At 35.0% G+C, this 15,039-nt stretch overlaps 1 non-coding gene across 1 annotated transcript; it reads left to right on the forward strand.

Moving 5' to 3' along the window:
* The first annotated feature begins 14,256 nt into the window (after positions 1 to 14,256).
* On the forward strand, positions 14,257 to 14,383 carry LOC112064799 (U6atac minor spliceosomal RNA). The gene has a single exon (XR_002891669.1). It is a non-coding gene; the product is annotated as a U6atac minor spliceosomal RNA (small nuclear RNA).
* The last annotated feature ends 656 nt before the right edge of the window (positions 14,384 to 15,039 follow it).

The raw sequence follows: 15,039 nt of genomic DNA on the forward strand, positions 1-15,039 counted from the left end.
AAAGAAATGAAATTGAGTTATTTGTAGTGAGGTGGATGGACCTAGGGTCTGTCATACAGAGTGAAGTAAGTCAGAAAGAGAAAAATACCGTATGCTAACACATATATAGGGAATCTAAAAAAAAAAAAAAAAATGGTTCTGAAGAACCTAGGGGCAGGATAGGATCAAAGATGCAGATGTAGAGAATGGACTTGAAGACACAGGGAGGAGGAAGTGTAAGCTGGGACAAAGTGAGAGAGTGGCATGGACATATATACACTACCAAACATAAAATAGATAGCCAGCAGGAAGCAGCCGCATAGCACAGGGAGATCAGCTTGGTGCTTTATGTCCACCTAGAGGTGTGTGATAGGGAGGGTGGGAGGGAGGGAGACACAAGAGGGAAGAGATATGGGGATATATGTATATGTGTACCTGATTCACTTTGTTATACAGCAGAAACTAACACACAATTGTAAAGCAATTATACTCCAATAAAGACGTTTAAAAAAAAAATGTGCCAAATATCTTATGGGACAGACTCCTGAGAGAATTGTGACAATATATTGTGTGTGGTCTTAAAATTTGTTTTAAATCTTTTGAATTTTATATAAAAATGATATCCATTATAGTTTTAACTCACAATATTTGATTACTGCCAAGGTGTAAGTAAAATGAAGGAAGGGATTTCTGTCTCTTTTGTCTAATGCTATGTCCTGTGCCTGTCATAAAGGAGGTGCTCATGAATATTGTTATGTGAATGAAATTAATGAGACTGAACTTTCTCTAGGAGCTTAAAGTTCATTTTATTATTTTCTATAAATGATTTTAGATACCTTAAAAACATTCTCTCTTCAATGAAAATAAATGATTCAATATTTATTCAGTAGTAGAGAATCAAAAAATGACCAAGGCAAGTCCCAAACATCAGAGAGTTTTATATTGTATTCTTAGGGAAGGAATCATTAATAAATAATTACAAAAGAAGGCAGCACTTGAGTATCTCATAGAATCATAAGAAAGATGATCTGCAAGTTTAGAAGAAAGAGCACCTAATTCTAGTTAGGGGTTGAGTTAGGCTTCCCAAAATGGTTGGACTTCAAATGGGACTTGCAACGGTGACAAATTCAATAGGTTCACAAGTTGAACAAATTTTACCAGGTTGAAAAGGCATGAAATTCTGACAGCGCAAGGCACTTTCAGGGAATGGAGTAACTTAGCTGATCTATAAGGTATAAAGACAGGGTTAGTGGGAGATGAGGCTGGAAAAAAGGGTGGGACATGACAAAGGAAATTACATTCTAATTAACTAATTACTAGGGTGAGGATAATTAGTTGTCAGAAGATATCACTAACCATAGGAATGAAATTCTATCTATATTTATAAGGCATTGCCAACTTGATAGGCAAAACAATCACTCTAGTTATTGGAATAAGAAGTAAATATCCTTAGCTATAAATTTACAGAAAAAGCATTGGCAAAAAAATGAGCTTTGAATAAGGAGGAGTATCTTCCATTTTGGTGCCCCATTTTTTAATCATGTCCCAAATTCAAATGGAAGTGATGTCCTTACCATGACCCTTCAATTGCTTGTGCTTTAGTGTAAGCTTCTTGGAAAGTGTTTCCCCCAGCAACACAAGCTTAGGAAAAGTGTATGGATTGATGTATTTCATTTGCATTCCACTTGCAACACAATATGGCCTTCTGTTTTTAAAGATGCACTGACAGAGTATGAAACATAATATCACCTTGTATTATAGAGGCCACTGATAGAATATGGCAGCTTTAACTCAAAATACGGCAGCTTTTGTTAAACTATGCTTCATACTTCACCTCATTTTGATATGCAGGATGGAAATAAAATTATATGTCAGTATTAGAGTTTTGCATTAAATTATAGTATTTTTCTCTTTTTTTGCCCCTCCTTGCTCCTGCAAAGGAGATAGATTTGTAGAGGACAGCTTTTTTCTCATTTGTGACATATCTGCACAAATTCAATATATAATTTTCAGTACAAATATTGTTCCATGTGAGGAAAAAAATAATGCCTTGGGTTATTATTTCAACTTGCAAGGCTGGATGCTATACTTTGATATTATTTATTTGAGTTTATGTAGCATATATTACTTGAAATTTGAAAGTTGCTTCATTAATTCTAACAGTCAGAGCATTCTAAGCTAAGAAAAGCTGTCCTTCCACTTAGTTGAATGCTCAAGTACAGAATTATTAAAAAACATCATGGGCACAAAATGCAGCAGTAAGCTGATTTGTGTGCACAAGAGGGCTGTTTGTCCTCAAAAGTACATTCTTAAATAAGAAGAGGGTTGGAAAGAAAAGGCAAACAGCACCTTGAAGTAAAAGAACAGGAGCAGATGTCCTTTAGCTGTGTGTTTTATTGATTTATAAACACTCACTTGGGCTCCCTCATCTTTGCAGAGTAATTTAGATATGGGAAAATATCTGTGAAATATATTGATTGTGTTATTGATTGAAAAGCCAATTGCTGTTGCACTCCTGTTTTACCATTTAAGTCCTGACACATTTTGACATATGAGCCAGCTGTGACTACTACCTCGATTCTGCAATAAGATAATGTGAAAGCTGTCATAACCACGTCTCTGTCAGCCTTGAGGATTTACAGCATGTCAAGGCTGCTATTTAGCCTGCTCTTTAACTACCTGAATAATGAGGATTTGTTAAATCTTTCACTCTAGGATGCTCACTTGTGTGTGTTTGCATTGGGTGTGTCCATATACGCACACAAACCCTTACTCATGTTTGTTTCATTTAGTGAACTGATACTTGGTGAATTTAAAAAAGTAATAATAAGGAACCCATTTCTTGGTATCTCCATATTTAATATGCACATGGGAATGATTGAATCCATGAAAGTATTTTTCTCTTTTTCTTTGGAGAAATTTGATTTCAGAACATTTCTCAGAGTATTTTTCACTTGTTATGAATTGGGTTTGTATTCTGCAGCAGTGAATGAATTTGGAAAGAATGGGGAAGATCCATTCCTTTCTATTTATAGATTTGTCTTTAAGATATTTATTGCATGAAAAAGGAAAATAATATATGCAAAATTTACTCAATATCCTTGATTTGAAAAGAAAAACAAACTAGCTTCTCAACCTACCCGTTAAAGCTCATAAAAATTCATATAAACATATCTCCACAGAGCACACTAAAAAAATCTACATTTTAGGACAGACCTCATTAGATGATTGAAACTACAAATACTGTTTCCTGCTTCTAGTCACATAATCATAATACACAAGAAAGACTCCTCTAAATCACCCTTTTGATACATTTAGTCAATATGGATCTTTTCCAAATAAAGCTGTTTAAATGTATACTCTACATTATTAAAGTTGGTGTCCATAATATTCCTCTTATATTCTGATGCATCTTCTCATTGTCATACAATCTCTCTGATTAATCACAAGCAGCATGTTGATTTTTTCTCTTCTGGTTTATTTAAAAGCATCCTTCAATTTATGTAAACCAATGTAACAGACCCATTGTAAGGGAGCAATGCTGATGTAAATAGCCTGGGAACAATGCTCCATATTATACGGATGGACAGCAGATCACTCCTCTGGGAAATGAAAATGTTCATTTAACGGTATGAATGGCACACCATTCTGGCAAATGACTGACATATCAGCAGTGTTAAGCATTAGACATGTTATTGATTTGGATCCAGCTTCAAAAAATCCAACATTTCTTTTCAATGTGCCGGCTTCCTATAATGTGGAATCTAACAGAAGTATATTTTAGAGCTTCAATATCATACCCTATAGCATATTTCACCTCCATATAAAATTGCAAGCAGGATTTTATGTAAGTTAACACAATGTCAAGTAGATTCTGACAAGCTAAAATCTTTAGTCCAAAGACACATAAGATTGCTTTAGAATATGGCACCAGTAAAGGGGAGGTGACAGGTGGACAAACACACATTAAGATGGCAGGATTATACACATTCTGCAATGCAGATCCAACTATGTACATATTCTGCAGTGTACAGAACTGAACTATGTTGCTGGAGTAGCCATTCTTTCTGTAACTGCCCACTCTCCCTCTCTACTTTGGAGGCAGGATTAGAGTAAGATCCATTCAGGAGAAGCTAGCTGTGTTCCGGGTTGTTCTTCAACCTTAGTGTGCAAAATGTTTGTCCAGGAAATGCATTGAATATGTATGTTCCTGGCCTCCCCAGTAGAGATTCTGATTTCGTAGCTCTAGAATAGAGCAAAGGAACCTGGTTTTATTAAAAATAAACTTTTATATTTGAACTAATTTGACACATGCAAAACTAATAAAAATTGTATAGAGTCCCATTATTTCCCTCATCCTAATTCTTCTAGTACTAACATTTTTGCATAAACTCAGTATAATTTTTAGTATTAGAAAATCACCATTGGCACAATATTATTAACCAATTTACAGACTTTGAGTTTCACTGATTTTTCTACTTGTGTCTTTTTCTGTTGCAGGTTCCCAAACTGCATTTCATTATTTCTCCTTAGTCTTCTCCAGTCTGTAACAGCCTCTCAGGACCTGCTTTTAATTAATCACTTAGGTTTATCTGATATCAGTTGGTTTGCAAAGAAAATTATGAGAAGCACTCATCGAGATGGTCACTTATGTTCGTAAATCTGCTGCAAACATTAGCTGTTAAATTTTTTAAAGGGGACTATATTAAAGAATTTGAAAACTAAAATTGAAATATAGCCATGAATAAAAAAATCACATTCCAGCCTCTAGACTGTTCTATGCCTTTAGTAGTTTTTTTTTTTTTCAATATTATTTAACTTGTTTTGTAATTGTTTTCACATGTATCCCATACTGGCCCTTCAGTTCAGCCAATTGTCATTTCTTAGACCCTTGCCACTCAAAGTTGGTCTGTGTCACCTGGGAGCTTGTTAGAACTGCAGAATCTCAAGCCTTACCCCAAGCCCCAGGTTACAAAATCAGAATCTACATTTTGACTAGATCTATAGGTGACCTGCTTGCCCAAAAATGTTTGAGAAGAATTTGAGGATCTTTGTCTGTGACACCCAGAGGCTGAGAGGGGAAATCCCCTGGAGTCCCTCTGCATCACTACTAATTCTCAACCTACTGATACTATTATTTCTATGAATTGGTTACAGTTGCCTCAGATAATTACGAGTTCCCTTTGTTTCTCTTTCCCTTTTCTTATGCTTGGTATAAATCCTACAATACGGTTTTATTTGAGACCTGATTTGTATTCCACATGCCCATCAGGCTCACTGAGTGGGCTGTCATGCTGGACTGTATTCCACTGATATTACATTTCTGAATTGCAGACATATTTGATGCACTATTCCAACATTTCATGAGTTGGCTTATTCAGATGGTTCATGTAAAATTGATTTTGTACAAAACATTTTGTGCACTTTGCCTGGATCTCTGTGCTCTAGTCCTGAGCACATCTCTCAAAATTAGCACTGACTTTCTGGATGAGCTTGGGCAAATATTTATCCTTTCTGCTTCTTATTTTCCATTGCCATGGAATGTTAGGTCTCAAGAGGATCTTAGATATTACTGAGCTCTTATCACAAATTTAACATGTAGAAAATTAAGACACAGTAAGAGTGTGTCTTGTATAAGGTCCACAGTCCATCACTAGGAAGAAAAACAAAGTCACATCTCAGGTCTTCTGACTATAGCTCTGAGTGTTTTCCATAGTACATGTCCTCCAATCTAATGCATCATCACTACCCTTTCCATATTTTCTCAGAGTGAAAGGGATCCCTTTTTCTTTCCAAAGTTTTTCCTTTGACTTTACTTGAGATTCCCACCACTCCAACTCTGATCTCTTCATATCTTTCTGCATCCACACACATCAAAGCTTTTTTTTCATTTAATAAATGACAACAACCATAATAAAACAAAAATACTTTCTACTACTTATCATTCATATTTCTGTGTTTTCCACTTATCCACAAATCCCTTGAATATCTCTGCTTCCTCAATATCCAATTACTTTTCATTCCATCTTATTCTGCCTTCTTCCTTAAATCATTTACTTGATTAATTGATATCATTGATAACCTGCACATTTACAGATTCAAAGGCCATTGTCCACTCTTCATCCTTCTTCACCTCTCCAAAGCGACTAAACTCTTAACCACATCCTATTTCTCAAAACTATGATCCCCTTGGCTTTTCTAGCACCTTTCTTTCCTTGGTTCTCTGATCCTTCCATCATTCTTTCACATCATTTTCTACCCACTTTTTAAATGTCCTGATCTATTTGGCTATATTATTTGTTGTCATACATGCTACTTGTGATACTCTTCGAAGGTGATTATCTTAGTCTATATGCCAGGGATCGATTTATTGGTGATTGGTTCTTTTACCCTTTTTGTCTGCTCAGTGAAATGGATTTGAGCCCTTAAATATTTCTCCTTTTCCAGCTGCCATAACTTTAAGCTTTGTCAGTAGAGGGAGCTGGAGTAACATTGTTGAAGGAAAGTGTTTTTTCTTGGCTGCAGTGCTCAGTAGCCAGGCTCTTGCAACACAGGTGTCTTCTCCAGTGTCCAGCTTCTACAGGACACTCAACTTTCCCAGGGCCTGGTGCCTGTAGTATGTGCTTTTGCGTGGCACCAGGCTCCCACTGTGCACACAGATTCTTCAGCACCAAGTTTCCACAGCATCAATATCTTCTGCTGTGTCTTGTGATGCATGGTGGCCAGCAGGACTCACTGGCCAGGAACTTTTCCCAGTAACCCTCTTGGGTGTTTTTGTTTTGGGGTACCAGTGATGAGATAATTCCCTGTAAACAGCTTTCCCCAGCACCCTAGAGGGCAGATTTCAAGAATGTTCTTATGGTGTGACACCACAGCAACTTCTCTGCCATTCGTTGAGCCAAGGCTGTGCTCTCTCCAGCAAAACCTTGATCTCGGCCTGGGAGAACTCCCCTGGTTTCTCTATCTCAGCCCTATAGGGAGTGGCTCCCTTTCCTTTATATCTGCTATTCCTATATTTTTTAGAATTCTCTTTACTTCTTCTCATCAATTCTTTATTACTGTAAGCTCCTGTAATAATTGATAATTATTCATATTACACTTTACCTGTTCAAACTACTGAGTGATTTCTGTCTCCAGTTTGGTCTCAGAAATGATAAAGCTTCCCCAGTGTGATATAGTCTAGTTTCCCCAGAGAGCAGTGCCTTAGATAAAGTCTTAATGTTACTATTCTATTAGAACATAGAATCCTAAGGAAGCAAGAATGAGTTAAAATAAAAATGACATAAGGCAGGAAGGAGAAACAGGATGAAGGGTTTCTAACTAAGATGGAGGTACCCATTGTTGCCAAACATAACTGATTGATGGATTACATTGGGCCATGTTCTGAGAGTCTGTATGAACTAATGGAAGTCTATTTTGAGGAAAAGGGGGAAATAATTTACCTGCTGGCTCTTGACTTCCATTGATCACAGTTTCACTCCACAGCATGTTAAATTCCCTCTGCTTCTAATCTGTGCATACAAAGATGCCAAGAAGATCTCTCCCATGCCTCATACCATATGAGCAAAATGGGTGCCTTGAGGCAAGAGGGAAAAGATACAAGGTGTGGGCATGCGATGCATTTGCACAAAGGTGGTCAGAGTCCATGCAGCAATGGTCCCTACAGTGGTGGCTTGTGTGGCAATGATGGTAAGTAGCTGAGGGTCCCAGAGACAGATGATAAGAATAGAATATATGGGGAGGCACCCAAGATATACCTGACACAGGATTTTATCCGTAACATAAACTACATGCCATATGCAGATGTGTCTCAAGTGTCCATCTCCAGCCACACTTTTCCTCCTGAGAAGCACGCTCTAAGTCCAAACGCTTAATCATCATAACTGCATATCTTACAAGTGCCTTAAATTGTGTATATGCAAAACTGAATTCAATTTAATATTGTTAAACCAAACTCTGCCTAATGTTCTCTCTTAGTCAAGAGGGTCAGCTTTCATTTTTATATTCTTCCAAGATGGAAACTTGGATTATCTCTTGCATCTTGCCCACTCTCTCACTGGCTGAAATTTAAGTACTCAACACATCGTTTCACATTTTTTCTTTAGAGATGTCTCTCAAGTCTGGCTTCTCTTCTGTTCTTCACTGTCATGGTCTTATTCCAAGTCCGTCCTCATTATTCTCTCAAATTACTGCAGCAGTCTCTTGTCACAGCCTCTCTCTAATACCTTCAACATGATGATTCTCTTTTAAAAAATGATTCTGTTACTTCCTTACATTAAAACCACCCTTCATGTCCATTGGCTACAAAATAAAATCCAAATTCCTGAGTTTGGCATACAAAGTCATTCACAGTGGACACCCAACTGTCCATCCCTAACACCACAACTTCCACTCATTCTATACTTGGCCCATGCTCTTCTCATGTCCAAATCTCCCATGCTTCCACTTTACAGAAGTTTGCAACATATCACAGCATTTCCAAAAGTTTCATGTTCCAAGACTTAACACAAATGTCTTTCCTAGTGCTTAGAATGAAAAAAATCTATAATTCTCATAAAACTCAGGTCAAATGTCACCTCTACAGTAAGTTTGCTAAAAGTAATTAACTGTTCTTTTTCTCGAAGCGGGTCCCACAGCATATTTCCTTTTCATTCTAAAAGTATTTATCATATTTTATTACAAGTTATTTGTTTTCACACCTGTATTACCCACCATATTATGATTTTCTCTAGTGCTAGGACCATGTATTATTCATTCTTGCCTCTCCAACACTCAGCATAGCACTTGTGCATAAACCACCCAATAAATGCATGTTGAGTTGAATTTAAATGAAATCATAGGTGTAAAAGTATATATGTATAGTATTGCTATCACCAAAGCAGCATTTCACTACACCATGATGTGTATCTAATTTTAAACTTATAAAGATTCTGTGTTGATACCACAGACACTTTGTCAGCCATCCAAAAAGCAGGAGAGCTTTTTGCCAAAGAGCAACAGCAGTGTATGTTGACAGTTTATTTCAGTACATTATATGGCACTCAACCAAAATTGAACAGCAAGAAAAGATGGAAAGAAAATGACTATTTTCTAGGTCTCCATCACCGCATGTAGGACTAGATGGATTTCATGATGTTCATGTGCCTTGATTTGCATCAGCCTTACGTGTAAATCAAATTGATTGTCCTAAGTTGTTTGGCCCAGGACTGTCATTCTAAGGCCTACAGTCACACAGTGCTATGTTACACTCTATTATTGTATACTATATCACAGCCTACTGTATCCATTACAGTCATCTCATGTAGAATTACCTCTTACAGAAGGATGGCACACACCCTAAATTATAATGGCCTCATCACTTGTACTAGCTTTAGTAGAAGAAGCCCTTTGAGCAACCATGTTATTACCTCTTGTATGATTAGAGAAAGGGTAGTAATTCATTCTAAGATGAAAATGCTTTCCTAGAAAAAAAATAAATCTCAATATTTTAAGATATTTAAGATTAGCTTTACAATTTACAGAGCTATGTTCAGAAGTTTTCCTCCTAGAATGATATGATTTTATGTATGATGCTAGAGTAGAAGTTAATTTTCAGACTGATTTGTGAGCCAAGAGACTTGATTCATCAGATCATTGCACTTTTTATAAAGATACAAAACTTCTTGTTTTTCTAGAAGTTTTGTATTTTCCTGTCCAAAAATTATATGTTGAATCTGTCCAGTTATTTGGACACAGTATCCTCTGCACACTGGAGGAATTTTTCTCAGTTCTATCAGGAATAATTGTGCTTCCTCATCTGTTGGCTTATTTTATGTTATAGACTATGCAAACACTACAGATGCTCATATTTCTTTCTTTGCTTTGGCTGGACAAAACTTAGAGTGAAATTTGTGGCCTGTGTTTAGCAAATGCATAAGTCTTTGTACATTGAATATTTTAAATCAACCCTCATCACAAATTCACTTTAATTTCCTACCCTTTTCCCTACCCTCTATCTTCACTTAATTCAAATTTTTTTTTTAGCATTCCAAAGCACCTATCTTTTTAAGACTGGGTTGATTCATTTTTAGGAACAAAGTGGGGTATTAATAAATAAATGCAGAAATAAAACTATTCCTTCCAATGAATTGTATAATTTTTATTCTTTGTCCCTGACTAACTGTTTGCTGGGCTTCATATATCAGCAGAACTACATAATAGAAACATCAAATATCCTACTTCAGTACCTCTTAATGTATCAGCATAACCTGAGAAAATATCTCTTTAAAATTTTAAATAATCATTCTTATGTCCCACACCTGAGAATTCTGACTCAAATCTAGCATGGGCCCATTTAGCTGTATTTTTTGGACATCTTCACAGATGAATATGACATATAGTCCCATTTCACAAAAAAGAAAATTTGGAGAAAATAGGATCGATCACCTCTTCAAAGTGAAAAAGAAGGGGGGTAAACTTGTTTATGTATATTTATGAAAGATAGATAGATAGATGATAGATAGATGGATAGATAGATAGATAGACAGAAAGATAGTAGATAGGAAGTTGTTTAACAAAATAAGGAAGGGAGGGTAAAAAGGAAACAACATAGAAGATAGAGAAAATACATTAATTTAAATCACATATGAATCTGGTAGAAATAGTATGCTAGAAACACATTAGGTTTGTGAAGTAGTTTCAAAGATTACTGAAAAACAATAATTTCTCCTCTCTATTTTCAGGCCATCAAGATAGGTCAGTAAATATCATGTTTAAGCATTTGTCATATGTTAAGGAACATAAGAATTATTTTATAACCGGTACCTCATTTTATCCTAGGATACCCCTTTGAGCTAAATATGATCATCACCACTTTTTAGGTAAGCAAACTGATATCTATTTAGGTTGAACATCTGGCCACAGTTACACAAGCATAGGTTTGGAAGTGATGGAGGCTGGATGTAAATCCACATCTTTTTACTCCCAAATCTGTATATTTGCTTTCCATGTTTCACTGTGCTCCTTCAATATATTTGTTTTTTCTCTGGATAGAATTCTGGATAATGCAAAATAAACACATTTATCCTTTCCTAACTTCAAATATGGCAAGAGAAATGACTTAAATATATATGAGCTTGCAATGACTATTTCTTGAAGTTGGGAAAATCTAGGTAAACACTAGACTATGAATGAGGTCAGCGGCTGTTAAGGTTTTTCAGTTTTATATATTCGAGATGTTATTTAAATAAAAGACATGGGTAGTTTTTTGTGTGATTAATGGAGCATATGCCCAGATTCATTTGATCCTAGCTTCATTAACCCCCGCTCCACTGATTTTTACTCAGTATTTCTAACAAAAGAGAATTACACTTTGAAAGCAATGATGCAGATAAGCTTATATTCTGTATAGTGAAATAGCTCTTCTTGAGTTTGTTGGCTTTTTTTCCCAAACGTCCTTTCTATGTGGGAAGTAGTGTGAATTTAGTCTCACAAATTTTGTGCTAATTAGAGTTGGTTTGTTTTATTCTGAAAATATTTAACAAGGAAAAACCATATATCTAGACTATTCAATGTCATATGAATTTGGCAAAATTAGTTTGTAATCCTTTTAATCCTATAGTTATCAGATATGATTATTTTTAGAAACAGTGACTAATTTGGTTTATTAAAGGTGGCAATACAATAGCTTTAATTCTTTACTTACTTTTCTTTGCTAATTTTGAAATAAGCTGTTTATTATTTTACAATCATTTTGGCAACGTATACTTTTTAGTACTGTGTTCAAACTAAAAAACAACAACAGCAATAGCAACTCCACTTTGTAAAGTCTTTAATGTTAAAACTAAAACTATGCACAGAGTGTATTTGAATTGACTAGGTCCAAGATTTTCAATTCTGCTCAGGCAGCTTTCCTTGAACTAGTGGGGTGATTTCACTGTCAACTTTGGGATGTCTGGGCACACTCACTTTCAACAGGAAATCAAATGAGATTTGAATTTCATAATTTATGTTGGGTCTCTGAATGTTCCAGTTGTGCTGGAAAGATCCTATAAAAGCCTAGCAAGATAACTTCATTGGAAGGGAATATAATACAGCCAAAGCTGACATTATGGATAGTCACAACAAGTAGCTAATACAAGATACCTTGTCCAGCTCCACATACCTCTCATTAAATGTAAAGATACTAACAGATTTTTGGACAGAATACTGTGGATAATATTCATTCATTAATCAAAACAGAGTATTTTATCATATTTACCAGTTTTAGAAAGTGTGTGTCCTGAAGTCTAAACATATCTGTGAGTCTCCCTTCTCAGCTCCAACCACCAGTTAATTAAAATAGGTATAAGTTTTTGAGTACTCACCTGGGACCAAACATTGTGTTTTAAATACTCAACATACACTCTATTATATAATCTTTCTAACTTTCCTATGAAATAAGTGTGGTTTTCTCTGTTAAAACAATGAGAAATCTGAGGCTCAGAGAGGTAAATCTACTTGCCCTAGGTGAAAGCGCTGATAAATCACAGAATCATGATTCCAACCCAGGCTTCAAATTCCAAAGCACCCACGATCACTGCTGTAATACTTCTCTCCTTCTCTGCTTCCCAAACAGAATCCTTTCTTTGTCAATAGATTTGTTAGAGGCCAGCACACTTGTATTTCTGCATCCTTCTTTCTATTTATATTATTGATGAAATATTTTAAGAATTCCAACTATTGCACATAAATCTGTTCTGGAGTTTAGAACGAGTTCATCCATTCTTGCTTGTTCCATTAGCAGAAAAGTAGGTTCGTTTTGCCATCTTATGTTAATATTACCTTGAAATATGAAAGATCTCTATTTCTCATATGGGTACAGAAATCTATGGAAAAGGCAGTAATATCATTTTGGCAGTGTATCATCCTGAATCAGAAACTAAAGCATGCAAACTGAAATTGATTTGTAACAGGTACCTTATTAGAAGCAAACATCAAGAAAACTAGAATCAATGTTGAAACAAAAATTTGTCTTGTAAGCAATCCTGAGTGAAATGTGTTGACACAGCATCACATTCTGTAGCCCCATTTTTGCATGCTTTTCAAAGCACAGCTATCTCAGGCTGAGGGAGATGAATAATTGACTGATCGCTGCATAATTCAACATAGTGTTGTAAAAATTCAAGGTCTGGCAAATTTGAAGCTTTTCTTTTTTATTGAGACCGAGGTTAAAGTTTCAATCAACCTTGAAGAAACATTTAAATAACACAAGGATATATGATTTATTAAAGTCCATATTATTCTTTCTTATATTCCCTCCTTCTTCATTAAGCTACCTCACATAATGCACATATAAAGTTAAAAGACTATCTATGAAGTTTAGTGGAGTTTCCGCCTGTAGCAACTTCCAAAGCACTAACACAATCAATGTCTAAACACACTTATCAAGCAAATAAGCTCAAATACGTTACCTTCTATCTATCCCATTATATTTCTTTTATATTTTTATACACAAACTATTTTATAAATTTAATATGAAAAGGGGAAAGCAAAATTATTGTAAAATATGCTGACAATTTTATCCAATGTATTATAAAATTTCCATAAAAGAAAAAAAAAAACAGCATGTGGAGTAATTTTTCATTCAATTGATTTTCCTATAAAATTTTTTTATTATCTATTATGTTTCAGGCACTCTTTTCAAAACCAGAATACACTTGGACAGGGTAAAAAAAGATGCTTTGTCAAGGAGAAAATGATAAGCTTTGACAGGGAAATACAGAAAAATGAAGAAGCTGTTTTTGTTCAATTAAGTGCAAGGTATGGAACGAATTAGCATATTACTTTAAAATGCTATTATTGTATTTAGTTTCAAATAAAGAATGTATTTTTAATTTTTAAGATTATAAAAATTTCCCCATTTAGTTTTTCTAAAAAATTAGAAACAATTCCTCCACATTACATTACATATTAATGTATAATAATTATTTTATTCTATTGGCAATATTATAGATATTCTCAGAAATGTTTAGGGCATTGTTAACCTTTGGATATTTCTGTATATATAAATAAACATGTGCTTTGTACAAAAATTTGGTTTTGGTACAAGATTTTTCCGATAAGTGAAAGGTGTGTTTTGCTAAGCTACGTCTATCTAGGAAGTTGGTTTTATTTGTTTATTTATTTTTTAATCATACTCAGTGTATACTTAGAGAAAACAGGATGAGTGGCAAGTTGTGTATGAACAGGTGTGATTGGCTTTGCATTACAAATAGCCTTCATCATAAAATAACGTAAACTCCAATCTAAAGTACTTGAGTGTTGTATGAAAGGAGAGAAGGTTAGCACTCCCCTTGACAAGGGTGGAAGAGGCCTTCGGGTCTAACAACACGCATACGGTTAAAGTACTTGAGAAAATTTAGTTCAATCCTTTCTACTTAAGTAGAGTAAGAAGTTCAGCATAATTCTACTAACAAAATTCTACATACAAAATTGTGTATGGTATAACCACTATAACATATGAAATAAACAGAAACCATGCATGTCCTCTTTGAAAATCTGATAGCCTCATTGGAAAGTAAAATGTTAATATGTAAAACAATTAACAAATATATATGAGGATTTAATATTATTTTCCTTTCTAAATAAGTTCCCGAATCCAAAATGAACAGAGCGTGACATGGGGTCAAAGATGAATTTTAAAATAAAGTGAACAAAACAGCTCAATAAATTGCCATGTTTTGAAGAATGATTTGGGAGACAAGATACTGCTATTGACAATTATGAATCTTTTAAAATATCATCATATAATTAAGTCCAAAACTGAAACACTCCTCTTTACCTAATGTAACATAAATGCTGGAAATCCTTTGAACATCATAAGATCTAAATCAGGAAGTCACATACTTGGGACACCATTTTTCAACTTCTTTAGTGACATAGATTACCCAGAATCACATAAAACTTTTTTGTCCTGAATTTTACTTAGCAGTTCCTTGGGCTGTCTAATGAATTAAAAGAATTCTCATTACTGTTAAGTGCAGAGGACTGTAGGCTGCATGGCACACACTGTTGATTTGATACCCTTTATGATGACAGTCT

The sequence above is a fragment of the Physeter macrocephalus genome, chromosome 13, assembly GCF_002837175.3.
Source record: "Physeter macrocephalus isolate SW-GA chromosome 13, ASM283717v5, whole genome shotgun sequence".
Lineage (NCBI taxonomy): Eukaryota > Metazoa > Chordata > Mammalia > Artiodactyla > Physeteridae > Physeter > Physeter macrocephalus.